The sequence below is a fragment of the Fundulus heteroclitus genome, unplaced genomic scaffold, assembly GCF_011125445.2.
Source record: "Fundulus heteroclitus isolate FHET01 unplaced genomic scaffold, MU-UCD_Fhet_4.1 scaffold_44, whole genome shotgun sequence".
In the NCBI taxonomy this organism is placed as follows: domain Eukaryota; kingdom Metazoa; phylum Chordata; class Actinopteri; order Cyprinodontiformes; family Fundulidae; genus Fundulus; species Fundulus heteroclitus.
Window position 1 is genome coordinate 2,985,133 of NW_023396857.1, and position 17,952 is coordinate 3,003,084.

General features: G+C 42.4%; 1 protein-coding gene across 14 annotated transcripts in view; it reads right to left on the reverse strand.

The window, feature by feature from the left end:
• Window positions 1-17,952, reverse strand: part of si:cabz01090165.1 (LRR and FN3 domain-containing protein) — a 286,173-nt gene that overhangs the window by 257,928 nt on the left and 10,293 nt on the right. Inside the window, exons 1-2 of one of the 14 annotated variants that reach the window (XM_036131564.1) lie at window positions 16,253-16,395; window positions 15,674-15,843 (exon numbers count right to left, since the gene is read on the reverse strand). The exons of 11 other annotated variants lie outside the window; for them this stretch is intronic. The gene's annotated coding sequence lies outside the window, so the exon portion shown is untranslated. Of the gene's footprint in view, window positions 1-15,663; window positions 15,844-16,252; window positions 16,396-17,952 lie in introns of those variants that run through there. 2 more of the 14 variants (XM_036131562.1, XM_036131563.1) reach the window with 2 other exon arrangements.

Consider the following 17,952-nt stretch of genomic DNA (forward strand, 5'->3'; position numbering starts at 1 on the left):
AGTAATTTATATCTATATTTATATAGAGTCAACAGTAACTTATATCTATATTTATATAGAGTCAACAGTAACTTATATCTATATTTATATAGAGTCAACAGTAACTTATATCTATATTTATATAGAGTCAACAGTAACTTATATCTATATTTATATAGAGTCAACAGTAACTTATATCTATATTTATATGCAGTCAACAGTGACATATCTATATTTATATAGAGTCAACAGTAACTTATATCTATATTTATATGCAGTCAACAGTAATTTATATCTATATTTATATAGAGTCAACAGTAACTTATATCTATATTTATATAGAGTCAACAGTAACTTATATCTATATTTATATAGAGTCAACAGTAACTTATATCTATATTTATATAGAGTCAACAGTAATTTATATCGTTGGCAAAGGGACTGCTTTTGGCCTTTTTGGACTTTGGTACGAGTCTGGTCAGACCCTAAAGACTATCTGCACGCTTCAGGCTTGTCAGGAAGTTGGTCAGTGCAATCAACTGATTTCTGGTAAAGATAAAAGGAAACTGAAAATGTCTCGTCTGTGTGTGACGTGTAATCTGTGACATCCTGAGCATCCTGGTAGCAGGGAGCCACCTCTGAGAACTGGTTTCTGCCAGGCTGTGGGCTCCACCTTCTCGCAGCGTCTCAAAGCGTTCTACGCCTGCTTGAGGGATGACCTCTGACCCCATGGGGATTATCTGGCGAGTCTTGGCCGGCAGTTCTTAACGACAGGAGCTGCTGTGTGAAGGAACACAGATTTACAGCAGGAAGCGAGTGACTCACGTCCGTCAGCTGCGCTTCACTGTGAAAAATGATCCGTCTGAATCATCGCTTCAAATAAAAATAGTTTAATTATTCAAGGTCTTGTACAGATGCTGTTCAGCAGCCGTGCTTCGTTCACTCAATCACTGCAATTAAGAAGCAGCGTCCAACAGTCTGAGATGGATAACTAACTTTAAAATAGTTAAAGACACTAGAACATAGGCCAGAAAGTGACTCCCAGACGGTTTGTTGGTGAAAGATGAGCCAAGCTCGTCTCTGCAGCACCATGTGGTCCATCATCCATTCCCACCCGGCTGCAGACCGAGCAGCCGTCTGCAGAGATCTCTGAAGATCTGATCTCAGATGGAGAACACAGACATGTATTCACTAACAAAGATCTCTGAAGATCTGATCTCAGATGGAGAACACAGACATGTATTCACTAGTAAAGATCTCTGAAGATCTGATCTCTGATGGACAACACAGACATGTATTCACTAGTAAAGATCTCTGAAGATCTGATCTCTGATGGAGAACACAGACATGTATTCACTAGTAAAGATCTCTGAAGATCTGATCTCTGATGGACAACACAGACATGTATTCACTAGTAAAGATCTCTGAAGATCTGATCTCTGATGGAGAACACAGACATGTATTCACTAGTAAAGATCTCTGAAGATCTGATCTCTGATGGACAACACAGACATGCATTCACTAGTAAAGATCTCTGAAGATCTGATCTCAGATGGAGAACACAGACATGTATTCACTAGTAAAGATCTCTGAAGATCTGATCTCAGATGGAGAACACAGACATGCATTCACTAGCAGACACTTCTCAAGAAACTCATCACTCCACTGGGCAGAATCAGACGTTAGAGTTACCGTAAGGGAAATATGCAATTGTTCCTGAATGAAACATGTTTCTGTTCAATATTTTACTCAACGTTTGTCTAAACATTTATATTTAATAGAGCTGCAAAATATTTAGCAGCTGTAACAAGCCAAGGAACTGCTGAAGTGGAAAATATTCTGGCTTCCCTGAAAGAAGGTTTAATTTGACCTGAGACTCATGCTTCACCAGCCAAGCTAGATTTTTCTTTTTGTGTTTTCTGCTCAACAGAAACAGAACATTTTAAACTTTCATCTCTATTTTAACTTCAAACTAAACACACAAATTAAAGGAAAAGGCCTGAACCTCATGCTGTTTCAGCCAAAGCGTGGTAATTTGACTTATTTCTGTTCCCACAGACAAAAACCGAGACACATACGTCTGTTTCCATTTGAGTTTGCCACCTTAGGCTAAAAGCTTGTAGACATCAACGACGCGAGCCGCCACAGTTGGCAAAGACTCCAGGATGGGAGTCAAAACGTTCTCAGACTAACTGATCAGGTCCACAGCCTCTGCTTTAATCCCTGTAGGACTGGAGTGGACCACGGGTCTAACCGGTTCCAGGTGTTTACTGGGGGGGGGGGGGGGGGGGGGGGTGTATTGAGACAGGTCTGTCTCAGGAGTTAATTGTCTGTTCTGTTTAGTGTTTGCTCTGCATTAGAGTTAATGAATCTGCCTTCTGGTAGCTCTTTGATTAGCAATGATTGAAGTGCACTCTGTGAGGAGTTGCAGCACGCTGATGCTCCCTCGCAGAGCTAGCAGCTTACTCGCAGTCTTCAGCACACCCGTTACACTACCTGTGCCTGCTATAGACACCCTGATTGTGGGCTGCCTACCAACAATCAACCCATTTACAAACAAGTCTTTCCTGGCTGGAATGCAACCACCCATGTGCCACTTCTGGCCCACGAGCCGCCACTTGAATAGCTACGCTCTATGCTTTCTCCATCCCTCAACATCCTGGCCAATTTCAACATAATTAACCAAAAGCCAAAGAAGAAAAGACAGAACAATGTTGTGGAGTGAAAGCGAGCTGCCATAGCAACACTGACGTAAGTTTAGCTCTTTAGGATTTTTTTTTCGCATCTCGTCTCCCGATCACAGTGACAAATATCGGAGAAGTTCGCTGTTGTTCTCTCCATGCCACGTAGATCATTTCAACATTTCAGAGAACAATTAAAAATCTTTAGGACTTGTTATGAGTGCCAGTAGATGGAGCAACAGCATTTAGCAGAGAAATGTTTCAGAGACAGATTTTGCCCATTATATGTACCTCGAAGTGACTAATTTCCTAATGAATGAATGTGCCCAAACCAAATGTTAGGTGTTTCTGAAATTCTCAGGGAAAAATTATACTGTTGTAATAAAATATGACTACTAATTTTTACACATCTTTGCCAGAGACCCTCTGGGGGCGCATTCACACCAGCCCTGCTTAGTCCGCTTTAATCGGACTCTGGTCCGTTTGCTCAGAAGGTTCGGTGAATGTGCAACAAACCTCGGGTCCGCATCAGAACCTAGTACTCAGCTCGGCTGAAACCCAAAGTGGTTTGGATGCAAATGTGAATGCCAAGGTGACCGGAAGCTGCTCCAAAGGCAGGAAGTGGACTGCAGTAAAAATATGTTGAAGTAGTGCTGCTCTTACTTGAGTCATTTTTGGCTACTTAGCCCTCCTCCGGTAAATATAATTGTAATTAAAAAGAATACTAATGAAGTCATATCTTGTAAACACCTTGCTCTACGTCTGTGTAAGCGTCAGACGTATGCACCCTACTCACACGCCACCACCTGATGCGGCGCCATCTGACCCGTCCTGTGTCAAATTAAACATTCTCTATGGTCCTTCGCCTCTTGCTGAGCCCACTGGTGAATGGTGCTGGTCTGCCACACATGGCAATAACGCCGCTAACACCTGTTCCATTCATGCGTATGTGAGTAGGTACCTACAGTTTAGTCAAAAGGTTTGGCTTTGACGAAGTCAAATGTGAACGAAAACAGCTGGAAATGTTGCAGTTTTGCTCCACAATCAAACTGAGTCTAACAGATTATCAGGTGTTATAATGACAGAGTATGGATCACCGCTCAGACTCTTTATTTCTAATAGAAAGCTGGAAAATGCTAACGTTGTTTAGTGGAGAAAGGACTACGGCTCAAACGCATTTTCTGGACAAGATGTTCCTGCTAACATCCTTCAGACGGACGTACACACACAGGTACAAATATACATACATACGTACATACATACATACGTACAAATATACATACATATGTACAAATATACATAAATACATACATACATACAAACAAATATACATACATACATACGTACAAATATACATAAATACATACATACATACAAACATACAAACAAATATACATACATACATACATACATACATACGTACATACATACACACATACATACATACATACATACATACATACATATGTCTAATCAGATTTCAGTCTTATTGTCATGGATGGGTTTTCTGCAGAAAAAGCAGCGTTTTCTGACATTTCCCATGAGCCTCTCTGGGGGTCTGAAGGTGCAGCCCTGTCAAATAAACATAGAAGTCATATGCTCAGATTTATGGATTTTTGTTCCTGTCTGTCTGAGTGTGTCAAGACAAATGATCAAAAAGGCTCATTTGTTGAGACAGCTTGAAAACAGGAGAGCTGCTGTTTCTGCAGAGCAGCAAAGGTCAAGGAGAAAAGGCCGACAGGCCTAAAAGGCGTCAGAGAGGAAGGAATAAACCTGAACCATCCTTCAACAATAAAACCCGTCTCTGAAGGTTTGACCAACAGCAGCACAGAGACTCTGGGAATATGGCAGAGATGCAGATTTATTCATATTGCTTTAATGTAACAACTGTAATCCCTGCTGTTACTGAAAATGTAATCATTAAAACGCTGCAGCCAGATTCTCATTTCTTACCGCTGCAGTTTATTTTCAGCCCGACTCAGGATTAGATTGGATTAACAGTGCTTATTTCTTCATACAGCAGTTTGCTATTTATGCTTATTGGGTTTGATTTGCACCCCCCCCCCCTCCACCCTAGTATGCTGGCCATGTTTTAACTTTTGCACACTGTGACCTCACTGAATGTGATGTCCTACGATCACATTTAGTTTGGCCCTAAACGTTAAAGATGCCAGCTGTTAGCATCGTAGTAAATAATCTGGTGCTGTATTAGCTCCATTGCTAAATGAAGCCAGACTCCATGTTGATGTCGTACACGCCATGCAAACTTTAGTCGCACCAGTTCAGGGTCTGCCTGGTCTATGTGGAACGGGTCCTTCATCGGCTCTGAATTGGGGCTCCAGCCTCCAGCGTCCCTGTCCCCGCCCCTACTTCAGCGTCACTCCTGCTGCCTTTCACCCAGGACAGCGTGAAGTTATTGTTAGTATCAGACTGTTAGGTCTCCCTAAATTCTCCTTAGGTGTGTGTGTGTGTGTGTGTGTGTGTGTGTGTGTGTGTGTGTGTGTGTGTGTGTGTGTGTGTGTGTGTGTGTGTGTGTGTGTGTGTGTGTGAATGGTCGTTTGTCTCAGGTGACCTGTCCAGGTGAACCCCGCCTCTCACCCATTGATTGGTGGAGATGGGCACCAGCACCCCTCGTGACCCCATGAGGGACAAGCGTGGTGAAAATATAGATGGATAATTCATGAAAAGGCCACTTTAAAGCAAATATAATAAAAAAATCATTAGCTGACATGACTCTGGGTCACTCCACCAAGTTGTAGAGTAGCAGGGCAAAGCCATTTCTTGTAATTCCTTTATTTCCAGTGCTAGATAACTACAGTTTGATGTGTATCTTTCACCAACATCTGTTCTTTTCGCTGCTGTTGGGAGTTTTAATCCCGCTGTTAGAGCGTCCCGTAGGAAACGATCTTAGTTATTTAAATTATCTCGCCAGTCTGCATCGTACTTGGCCAGGAGAGGTGTGTTCCCTCGCTAAAGGCTGACTCTATATTTGTACTTTTATTACCTTTATGAAGGTTACGATGACGTGCCCTGAGGAATCTGTCGTCAGTTTTGTCTCTCTAGTGCCATGCATGCAGACAATGCAGCGTGGCTGGACTTCTGTCCGTTCCGTCTACAGTAGCGATTTCTTACCGATGCAGTGCCATTTTCTGCATTTTCTGCAAACTCAGCAGTTTACCTGAAACCATCTGGTCCATGAACATAAAATACATTCATTGTGATTTCAAGTTAAAGCTGCAGCTGGCAGAGAGAGAAATGCTCGTCTCAGTGTTTTAAACAACTCTTTCCTTCAAACAGAAGCATTAAACTCAACTCTCTTTGACCTTGGACTGGACCTGCTAGCAGCAACACAGTTGGCCCTCTCCATCCTGGTGTAGCTTTGTTAGCGCTGCCACTCCTGCTGGGAGCAGCTAACACCCCAGCACAGAGTCAGCAGCAGCTCTCACCATCCTGGAATAATCAGCTCCCCCGGCTGCAGGTCATTGTCCACCGCCCACTGCACGCAGCTCTGAATGAACCCTGCTGCTGCTGATCATCCCAAGATGTGCTCAGGCTGGAGAAACACTTACCACATGGGCAAACCTGTCCAAATATGAAAACAAGACAAAGACAGGAGCCAATTATTGAGTGCAGGGCTCCTGCCTGCTTCCACCGCCATCTTTACTTGTGGCTAGGTTTTCTCCTGGAGGTAATTCTATTCTATTCTACCGTCTCACTTCCCCGTCCCTCTGTGTTGTCCATTTATCAACTTCACCCCAGAGTCTAATTTTCTCTGTTCCTCTGCCTTCTGCTCCGTTTCTCTACAGCAGCCGGCTTAATTCCTGTTTCACATCGACTGACGATCCCTCCCACTCAGCGGATGAAGCATTCATTCCCCAAAACCCCCAAAACAAACCTCATCTCTCTGATCTGATCATTGTTGCTGCTCAATAAAGCGCTGACCTACTTAATGTGTATTTTTATCACAGAGCAAAATAAATCTGTTCTATGACCAAAGACACAAGCAAGTTCTTATTTGCAGGCTGTTGACGTGTGGCTGATAAAGCATGTGCTGTAGACATGCAGTCTGACTGAAACCTGCTGCAGATGGAAATGACATGTTATCCGTGGACATATCCACTAGAAACTCACCCTGCAGTCATTCAGTTCCAGACATAAGGCTGGTATACTGTATAGGTTCCACACAGCAGGATCACTTATTTGTGTGAATTCAGATGATTCCTGCTTTCAGAAAATAAAACCTCAAATCCTGTTTCTCCATATATTAGGATATGACATCAGTCCAATAATAAGCAGATGTTTAATAGAGTAATGTCTGTTATAGCCAACCTCCTGATGTGGGAGACGGCCGACCTCCACAAGGAGAGGCGAGTTCATCGCTGAGGAAGCTGGAGGTTCACAGAGAAGTCAGAGCATCGAGAGCCATCGCACAGACGGATCCAAACCACGGACCACAGCTTCCTATTCCTGCTCTTCAGCCACTCCAGGACCAGAGAAAACCTCAGAACGGTCTCACTGGGGCTAAGGACACTGTGCACTGGTCCTTTTTTCACATGAAAATAAAGTTTGCATTTCATTTAGAAACCAAGGTCCCAGTCTGAAGGAAGAGCAGATCTATGAACCTCCTGCATGGAGAGGTTTCCTCTTCCTGCAGTGCATGGTCTCATCATATCACACACCTTCATGTAGATTATGAAGGAACTAGGACTTAAAAAGATGGACCATCAGTATTACATCTCTGAAAATAAGCAGTAGTAACATTCTCTGGGACTTTCATGTTCCTGAAAAACATCAGAAAACTGATCCCTGTGTGCAGAATATTCTCCGCTAGGCTACAGTCTGACACACAGAGTGTCAACCATCCAATGCTCATCTGGTGGCTTTGAGGCACAACAGTGTCACTGGCTTTGCAGCAATCCCTCATACTGAGCATGCATGAAGCGACAGTGGAGAGGAAAACTCCCCTTAAACAGGGAGGAGAACCTCCAGCAGAACCAGAACCAGGCTCAGTGTGAGCGGCTACAAGGAGCAAACGGGGGAAAGACAAATGACACAAGAACCAACAAGAGGTGAAGGCTGCTATGAAAGCAACCTGCGTCTCCAGAACACCTGAACAGAACCGCAGTCCAATCTCCTCCATGCGCTGCTGCATTGAAGAAGGAGTTTTTGCAAAATTAGCCCAAACCAGGGGTCTCATTTATAAAACGTTGCATGAATCCATTCTAAAAGTGTAGATACGACATAAAAAACTGGACTCATAAAACCACGCAGACCAGCATGCACTGCTCCTCTATGGATCACAGCTGATGACTGTTTGGTACCGGCTTGCTGCCCTCTACACACCCACAGCCATAAAGAGTCAATGATTTAATCATAAACGTGATTAAATGGTCAGCAGGTCGGTGCTTTTCATGTAGTGACAACAACACCGTGCTTCAGACGTCTGTAAAAAGCCTTTTAGGACGCTCCACAGCCGAGCGCTGCAGTGTTCACCTTCTCTGGGGGTCAGAGGGCGGCTTAGGACTCAGCACCTGTGGTGTGTGTGTGTGTGGGGGGGGGGGGTAACCACTGTCCGCTGTGAATTATCGCAGAATGCTCAGAGTCTAGAGCAGCATTTTAGCCGGTCATCATCACTGGCCAGGAGTTTCCTCCTAATTCCACCGTGCAGCTTCACGCTGAAGCGGATCTGACTCTTTGCACCAATTAAAGTGATTTCCTCACTCTGTCACACGTTGTCCGTTAGTCTGTGGAACACGTCACGATGGGGATCATCGGGAAGGAATGTGATGGTAGAAAGCTGATGAAATGCAAAGACTTTATTGAAGATTTAAGTCAGGTTATTGGCATTTCTTTTACCATTTCAAAGGTTATTATGCAGAGTTCTATCCAGCATGAATAATACAGCGGTTTACCACCATGCAGTGTGGCTGCAGTTCACCACTTCACCATCGGTGGCGCCAGTTTCCCCGACTCCAAAATGAGCGTACGCCCAGTCAGAGCTGCTGTGAGGAAAAATACATTTTCCCATCAAGCCTGACTTTCTTTATAGATCCCAACGTTTGCGTGGAAAGTGACGTACGCAAGTTTCAGGCTCTGCTTTGTGTGACGCAGCTTTAGAAACGAGGCCCCAGGTCCTTCAGATACTAAACATTCCTTGGACATGACAAGTAGTAACATTTATATTTTACATTTCTGAGAAGCTTTCATTTGATGTAACTCAGAGTAGTCAATATTAACAGAAATAAATAACTGAAGGCTTCTTAATTTTACACCTGGGGTTTACCGTTACATCTCCACTGGTGCAGAAGGAAAAATGATCTAAAGGCAGCTGGCAAACAAACTGACAGCAAATCATTTTCTGATGTCTACAGAGTTATTGTTCTCCTTCTCTCCCACGCACTCATTCCACCGTCCATCTTGGTGTTTAACTGTAAATAGTGTCATAAACAGCGTTTCCTATTTCTCTGTCACTAACCACAATGGATGCTTGAAGGAATGGTGGAAATGAATAAATGTGATTCATCAGGAACAACCAGGAAGTGATGACTGTGCATGTGGGTTTTATTTTACAGCTGGGTTAAATGATATTTCATCATATTTATGTACAGAATGTTAAAAAATGATGGACCTGCGGAGGCTGGTTACAGCTCAGTCCCATGACAAAGCGATCTCACCCGCACCAGTCGGCTTTAGAACCGGTGGTTCAGTTAAATGTGTGCATTTAAATTCAGAGACAGATACCATCAGCTGTGGACCAGAACCAATGAAACAAGAGAATACTTCATTTAGCTTATCTAACATTATATACATGAACCCTCTCAAACAGCAAACTCTGCACACTACGAGATTATAGAAATTTATTAAAAGAATGATTCAAACGTATTTCAATCAACAAAACTTTAACTAGGCCAGAGAAACTTCCAGAAATTACTGACTGTACCAAAGTACGTTCTGGTAATCTCAAAGCATGCAAATAGTCCTTAGCATGTGATGATGACGATCAGGACTCATGTTAGAGTCAGAAATGGTGAAAGGCCTGTACTTGAATCCTCGTTTATCAAGCCTGACGACCCCAAAGCGCTTCACACCCTGACGGTGGTGAGCTGCGCTAGCAGCCACAGCTGCTCTGAGCCAGACTGACAGAGACCGCCGTCTATCAGCGCCACCGGACCCTCTGACCACCGCCAGCAGGCAATGTGGCTGAAGCTCCTGTCCAAGGACACAACAACTGAAGTCAGAGGTGGGGATTGAACCTGCAACCCACCAGTTACAGGACAACCTACCTAACTGTTACGCCACCATCACAAAGGTCTATGAACTGGTGGAATCAGGGGAGAACAGCTTTAAGTCAAGATGATCAACGTCTCCAGCGACGATCACAGCTGACTCTGAATTATTATTATTATTATTATTATTATTATTATTATGAAATAAAAGCCTGGTTCACCAAAAACTTCCTTCAAATAAACATTGGCACCAAATCAACTCTTTCCAAAACCGACAGTTTCCCACTTATTATAAGACAGTTCCTCCATCTCCACCCCCCCCCACCCCCCCCAGGTTAAGAGTCTGGGAGTCATCCTCAATAGCACCCTATCATTTCAATCCCATATCAATAACATTACCCAGTCTGCCTACTTTCACTTAACATCAACCGCCTCCGTCCCTCCCTTACCCCACACACTGCTCCATACTTGTTCACAGCCTCATCAGCTCCTGACTGGATTACTGCAACTCTCTCCTCTTTGGCCTTCCTCAGAAATCACTCCATAAACTACAACTGGTCCAGGGGTCCGTTCTTCGTACGTCGCTAACTCAGTTAGCAGGATTTCATTGTTGACGATTTGGCATGATCTTGGATCGTTTGGTTCTTCGAAAGACATCCTGCACTTGTTGTCATAGCAACATGTGCGCCAGCTTAAGCCTGCTCCAGAGCAGGCTTATTTCATGTAAACAAGATTAGATCGCAGTTTAATAAGCGGAGGAGATGGGAAGTCTGCCGTAGCTATGTCCATTTTTACGACTGCAACCTGTTGCGGAAGCTGCAAGAATAATTTGCAGAGTTTTATGAATTAATCGCGTATTGCGCAATAGACAGGATCCTTTAGCGCAGCGCGACAGTGTAATTGTAGAGAGATTTTTCTTGGTGGCTGTTATAAACAGACAAACACATCATTTAACAGTGGCTTTTAAAGAGGAAAAAGTGATGTTGGAGCCATAAATCTAAAATATTTAACTTATTTGTATGATGGTTTGCTTTTTATTTTTATCATATTCAGTAAGAAGATTTGTTCGGGCTATTTTATTGTCAAGTTTAGTTTACTTTGAAAGGCTTGCTTCCTGTCGAGCTGTATATTGTATTAGAAAAAACTATGGATGGATTATCTAGACACGGAGCAATACAGTTTTACTGTGTAAACTGTGTATGACTTGGAAAAGGAAGATTTAAATTTGCATGTGTCCTTTACTTCCCGTGTCTAAGGAATGACTCTGATATTTGGATCTCTTGACATAACAAGTGCCTTTTTAAAATAAAGTATAATAAATAAAGGCTACCATTTTGTAGAATATTCTTGTATTTCTCTTTTACTTGTCCCCATGTTCTAGTGGGTCCAGTGGAGGCGCTGACATAAAGGAACAAAGTAAAAATGAGATTTTTAAAATGCAAAAATTCTAAAGTGATAGAAACATCTACCATTGACAGTATTTACGCATTAATTTGTCTGCTGCTTTTTGCCAGCCCTCTCTCCTGGCTTTAACAGATTTTTAGGTGTTTTAATTAATGACTTAAATTCGGCATAACCTTCCATTAAAAGCTTTTGTTCTGCTGGGAAAAAAACTGTGGGCGTTCTTTGGCCATGCTGAACAGCCAATAGCAGCGCTGCTGATCAATGTTTCTACTATCGATACATTTCCCCTTTTAAACAAACGCATGAACGCGCAGTTGTCTCAGATAACTCAGTCCAGCCATACTAATCATAAACAACAGGTGTGTTGGAAGAACCCAATTAGCCGGATCATGATTAGCCGGATGAAATCATCTTGGATGTCTCATTTGATCTCGGATGTTTTAAGCAACGTACGAAGAACGGACCCCAGTTATCTGCTGGTTATGATCGCCCAGCAGCACAAAAACATGTTATCTGCACACAGTTTGATGACCAAAACACAATTCGTAATCCACATATATTAAATTGAGGAAAATCAGTTCATAACTGTTTGAACAATTTAATTTATGATCTAGAGACAGGAAGATGCATCACAGAATGGAAGCCAGCGCAGTTAACATGGGATTGCGCAATCCCAGGGGAGGCCAAGCTCGCACGGGCTTCACTATCAAGCGCCACCAAGGATTTACATGAAAAATAGCGAAAAGTCTGCGATTTTAAAGAAAATATGATCAAAAATTAGGAAATTAGATAAATAAAATACTTATTAAATTTATATTATGTTATTATATATTTTCTTTCTTTCCATGATGACAAGTGAGGCATTCTCTGGTTCATTTTGTCATTGGCATCCTTTTTTACACAGTGAGTGCACATTAGTCCAATGTTACCCTACAGTATCTGGAAGACTGAATAGATCTGATGAGCAACTTACAATAACTTCTTATAATGATGTAACGTGATAATGTGTGTGATTGACCGTGACACCTCTCTTTCTCTCTCCCCTTTCTGATCTAAGAATTGTTGCTGTGCTGTGGTGAAGTTTACATTTTACAGTGTTAATAAATTAAGATTTTGGAAGTATTTTAAGTGTCCACTCTCACTAATTTCCATTAACCTGGCCTCAAGGTATTGCACAGTTGGTATTGCACAGTTGGTATACACATTCAGTACACAAAACAAATGTGGTGGGCCAGGCTAATCCAAAATGCCAGGGCTGATTCTTTGTCCCAGTCCACCCCTGGGTATGAGTCTGTCCACGGTTGCTGTAGGACTGAACCCCCAACCCCCCACACACATCCTTGTTTCAACACTTCCACTGACTTCCATTTATTATCAACCTTTTTTATGAGCCAACTCTGGTGCTCACCCTAACCCTAAAAAAGGTGAGGACCAATGAAGCTCTTTATTTTACACCAAAGTCCCCACTCTACTAGGAAAATGTGCAATAAAGGTTCTCACTCAGCTGCAGGAACACACATAATCAGCTGTGGAGGATGGAGAACCGTACATGAAATAATACATTTTTATTCTCTCTGGGGGAAGAGTTCACCTTTTTTCCTTTTTAAGATTTTAAACTGCAGCTGTTTTAAGATCCGGTCCTAACAGAACAAGGTTTGGACAGATTCATCCTAAATATTTCCTCACTGAGACAAATCCAACATTCATTTGTCTCAGGTTTGGGTGTTTAACTCTGTCAAAGCGTAGTTAAGTGGAACTACTAGTTCACTATTTTAGATCTAGTTCCAAACTGACTGGATCTCTTAAAGCAGAATCTGCTCTTCAGTCCTGGCTCACAGAAAGACGTTTCCTGAGAAAACGCCCTGAAGCTGAGACGGCCTCAATAAACGACTGAATATTTCTTCAAAACTTTCCAAGATTTGAATGCATTCCTTTGATGTCCTCTGGACAGCAGCCACATGCTGCAAGCTTCCAGTGTGAGGAACAACCTGGGGGAGCTCTCTGCTGATGGGTCGCAGGAATGATTAAAGATGAGGAAGCCTCCACGCCTCCATCTCAAAGACATCAGCAGATCAGGCGCAGAAGCACATCAGGCCATAGCTCAGCCTGGATCCTTTTATAAAAACAGATGAACATGACCACCAGCCAGAGGGGAAAAGGCTGCTATTGATCCAGCAACTTGGCAAACAAGCCAGCTGACAGTATATTGGGGATGTCAGTGTGCAGCTAAGAGTCAGGACCCTGCTGGATCTTTTACTAACACCCGGCTGACGGATGGCTGTTTGTCTGCAGACGAGTAAGAGCAGCTATTGATCAGACCCATCAGCACTCATACCTTCCCAGCACTGCAGGACTAAAAAGCCTCTCATCCCTAATTTAAGCAAATGAACATTTGCTTACTTTGCAACATTTTCCATCTCAATTAAAAGGAAAGTTTGATCAGCAGGAGATTTAAAAGCTTTTCACAGAAAGGGTCCATCAAGCTCAGAACTGTCCGAAGCTTCGGAAACTTTCTGAAGTCCCAGATGAAAAATGAAAGCGTTCAGGCTTATTTCAAGCAAGTGTTCTTTTTTTTGACAAGCCTCTCTAAGGACACAAAGTGAAAACCGTACAGCAGATTTAAGTTTTAACATTCACAGGGCAATTAAAGGGTAAAGTTACCCCGTTAAAAAAAAGACCACGGCTAGTTTTCACCAACAATCCTCAGACTAAAAGCAGCTCCTAGTCTATTTAGGAAAAATTTTAGAATTTCCCCAATTTTAATATTTTTCTTAGATTTTTACCTCAGTGAGAAAAAAGTTATTCTGAAAGCATCCGAGGCCTTCAGAGCTGCTAAAGTGGAAAATGTTAGTAGAGAGGAGGACTTTTAGTGAGCCTCAGACTCAGAGAGCTGATTGGCTGATCCACCACCTGAACAGAGAGAGCTGATTGGCTGATCCACCACCTGAACAGTGGAGGAATTGAGCTCATAAACGTCTTTAACAATTAAATAATTATTAACATGTAGATAATATAAACTTTTTCGTCCCCATAGAGGTTAAATAATTAGTTTCAGCGGCCGGACGGGTTAAAGGTGCAGCTCTATTAACGTCATTTTATTGAAGATAACAGGAAAAATGTTGGCTAATGATTCATAAAAACTGGAGAAATGTACAAAGAATATAGTACAGAGGAATTTTTATGTTATTAACAGAAATGCTCTCAATAATAAACATTTCAGAAGAAATTGAAAAATGTCAGAAAAATATGTCCATAAATAGTGTAGACAAGTTAAGAGGAGAGAAAGTATTTTCTGTGTGCTGGTGATGTCAGTCAACGTTAAATGGTCTGAACCTGTAGAGCACTTTATCAAGTCTGACGACCCTGAAGCGCTTCACACACCATCCATTCATCCATTCATGCATTCATGCATTCACACCCTGACGGGGATCAGCTACGTTGTGGCCTTGCCCTACACGCCTTAAGAGCTGAGCCGCCCGCTGGCAGCTGGCTCTGCTGATGATGAGCGGATACTAGAGTCAGCGCTGCTGCTGCTGCTGCTGGAGTCTGAGGCCGAGCTTTATCCAGCATCACCTCCACCTCCGGGTGGGGGCTTTCACCACAGAACGGTTTGCTCGGCTTTAACCAGACTCAGTTTGGTTCTTCTGATAGGCCGCTTCGTTTGGGTCGGTGTGAAAGCTTCACATCAGGGAGGACACAGTCCTTATTCCATCCAGACATACATTCAGAAGGATAAAGAGAAGCAGAATTGATTCATTCAGACTGAATAAATGAATGGCGACCAGCGGCTGGAGATATTTGGATGTAAAACACATTTATATTACTACTGTTAATATTTACTCTGATAAGATGGCTCTGCTGAGCCCTAAGGATCCTGTCTCATTACATTTAGAGACCTTCACTCTGAGGAAAATAGTTGCACATAAAGCATTTTATTTCCATACGGACATTAATATTTCACATAAACAGTTGTGACCTTCTTGCTGCGAGGCGACAGTGCTGCCGACGCTTCAGAAGATCGGAGAAAGCTCTTTAATGCTCTGAAGGGAATTCAGGAGTTCATTTATAAAATATAAGCTAAACTTGTATGCAACATCAGAATTTACTGAAAATAAAAAATAAAGCGGCTATCCAGAGCCTTTCAGAGCCAGCGCAGCGTGACTATCAGGACTACTACATCGGGTAATGTGGCCAGGGATGGAGGGAGGGGTAGTCAGCACCTTTTAAGCTTTCATCAGCTTCTTCATGGCACATCAAACACGTGTTTCCTGGACTTCCTCTACCTCCATCCCAGAGATCTTTCAGAGCAGACCATCATTTCTTTCCAAACACACCATGGGGTGAAAAACAGACTCGAACATTGTTGGTTTCACCTTTGTTCACCTGCAGAGACGGAGCGAAGGTAAAGCAGAGGGAGGCGACTGCAGATCCCATCCAACGGAGCCAAGTAGGCAGAGGAGGGGTGACGAAGATCAAGAGAGTCGGTGTGAGCAGAACATCTGAGCAGGCAGCTCAGCCTGCGTAGGTGGCTGTTGTCCTCAGTCTTCCTGTTGCTGAGCGAGAACAAGACTTTCATGAGAAGTGAGGACATTTTTATGGTCCTCACTAGATTAGCTATGGTGTCAATCAGGCTTAGGGTGGGCTTGTAGTGGTAGAGGGTTAGGGTGTGTGTGTGTGTGTGTGGGGGGGGGGGACAAAGTGGTTCAGTTTGGGTTCACCACTCGTCCCTTATTCTTATTTGTGATTCATTTACTTTCTGTAGCTGGTCATGATGCTTAAATTTAAACATTAGTTTGCAACTTTGCTTCACTTACTATCCCGGGTTTGTTTGTGTTAGCATCGTGTTGCAGTTTCCATCTACTGCTATGTTTAGGTTAAGGCTACTACTTCTGGGTTTTTGGTTAAACTTGTTTATTTGGTTCCAAAGCATATTCGTGGTATTTGTTTTTCCTTTTTACTCACCATTGTTTGTCCCCTGAGGATCTGCAGCAGAGCAGTATGGGAGGAGCCGCCCAGTATTTCCTGCTTAAGCGTCTGGATGATGTCACTGCTGGCCTTGCTGGGTTCTACCAATTACAGGGTTTTCTGTTTGTTTTTCTTTACAGTAACTTTTGAGTTAATCTTGTGTTACATGTTTGTTGTTGTTTTTTTGCAGACCATTCCATTATGGAGATGAGTTTGTAAATTAGATTAATAATTTTATTCTTGTTTTTCTGTTTAGCTTTTGTTTGTTTTTTCTCCCCTGTTTAATTGTGGCTTGGTCCACTCAAGTCCAGAGGTCCGTTCTTCGTACGTCGCTAACTCAGTTAGCAGGATTTCATTGTTGACGATTTGGCATGATCTTGGATCGTTTGGTTCTTCGAAACTCATCCTGGACTTGTTGTCATAGCAACATGTGCGCCAGCTTAAGCCTGCTCCAGAGCAGGTTTATTTCATGTAAACAGGATTAGATCACGGCTGTATAAGCGGAGGAGATAGAGAAGTCTGTCGTAGCCATGTCCATTTTTACGACTGCAACCTGTTGCGGAAGGTGCAAGAATAATTTGCAGAGTTTTATGAATTAATCACGTATTGCGCAATAGACAGGATCCTTTAGCGCAGCGCGACAGTGTAATTGTAGAGAGATTTTTCTTGGTGGCTGTTATAAACAGACAAACACATCATTTAACAGTGGCTTTAAAAGAGGAAAAAGTGATGTTGGAGCCATAAATAGAAAATATTTAACTCTTTTGTATGATGGTTTGCTTTTTTTTTTTTATCCTATTCAGTAAGAAGATTTGTTCGGGCCATTTTATTGTGAAGTTTAGTTTACTTTGAAAGGCTTGCTTCCTGTCGAGCCGTATATTGTATTAGAAAAAACTATGGATGGATTATCTAGACACGGAGCAATACAGTTTTACCGTGTAAACTGTGGATGACTTGGAAAAGGAAAATTTTAATTTTTTATAGATAAAGATTTTTTTTTTTTGTTAAAATTCCCAGTTTGCACGCGTCTTTACTTCCCGTATCTAAGGAATGACACTGAAATTTGGATCTCTTGACATAACAAGTCCCTTTTTAAAATAAAGTGTAATAATTAAAGGCTACCATTTTGTAGAATATTCTTGTATTTCACTTTTACTTGTCCCCATTGTTCTAGTGGGTCCCGTGGAGGCTCTGATATAAAAGAACAAAGTAAATATGAGATTATTAAAATGCAAAAATTCATACTGTAGAAAGTGATAGAAACATCTACCATGGACAGTATTTACACATTTATTTGTCTGCTGCTTTTTGCCAGCCCTCTCTCCTGGCTTTAACTGATTTTTAGGTGTTAATGACTCAAATTCGGCATAACCTTCCATTAAAAGCTCTTGTTCTGCTGGGAGAAAAACTGTGGGCGTTCTTTGCTGAACAGCCAATAGCAGCGTTGCTGATCAATGTTTCTACTATCGATACATTTCCCCTTTTAAACAAACGCATGAACGCGCAGTTGTCTCAGATAACTCAATCCAGCCATACTAATCGTAAACAACAGGTGTGTTCGAAGAACCCAGTTAGCCGGATCATGATTAGCCGGATGAAATCATCTTGGATGTCTCATTTGATCTTGGATGTTTTAAGCAACGTACGGAGAACGGACCCCAGGGGTCCGTTCTTCGTACGTTGCTTAAAACATCCAA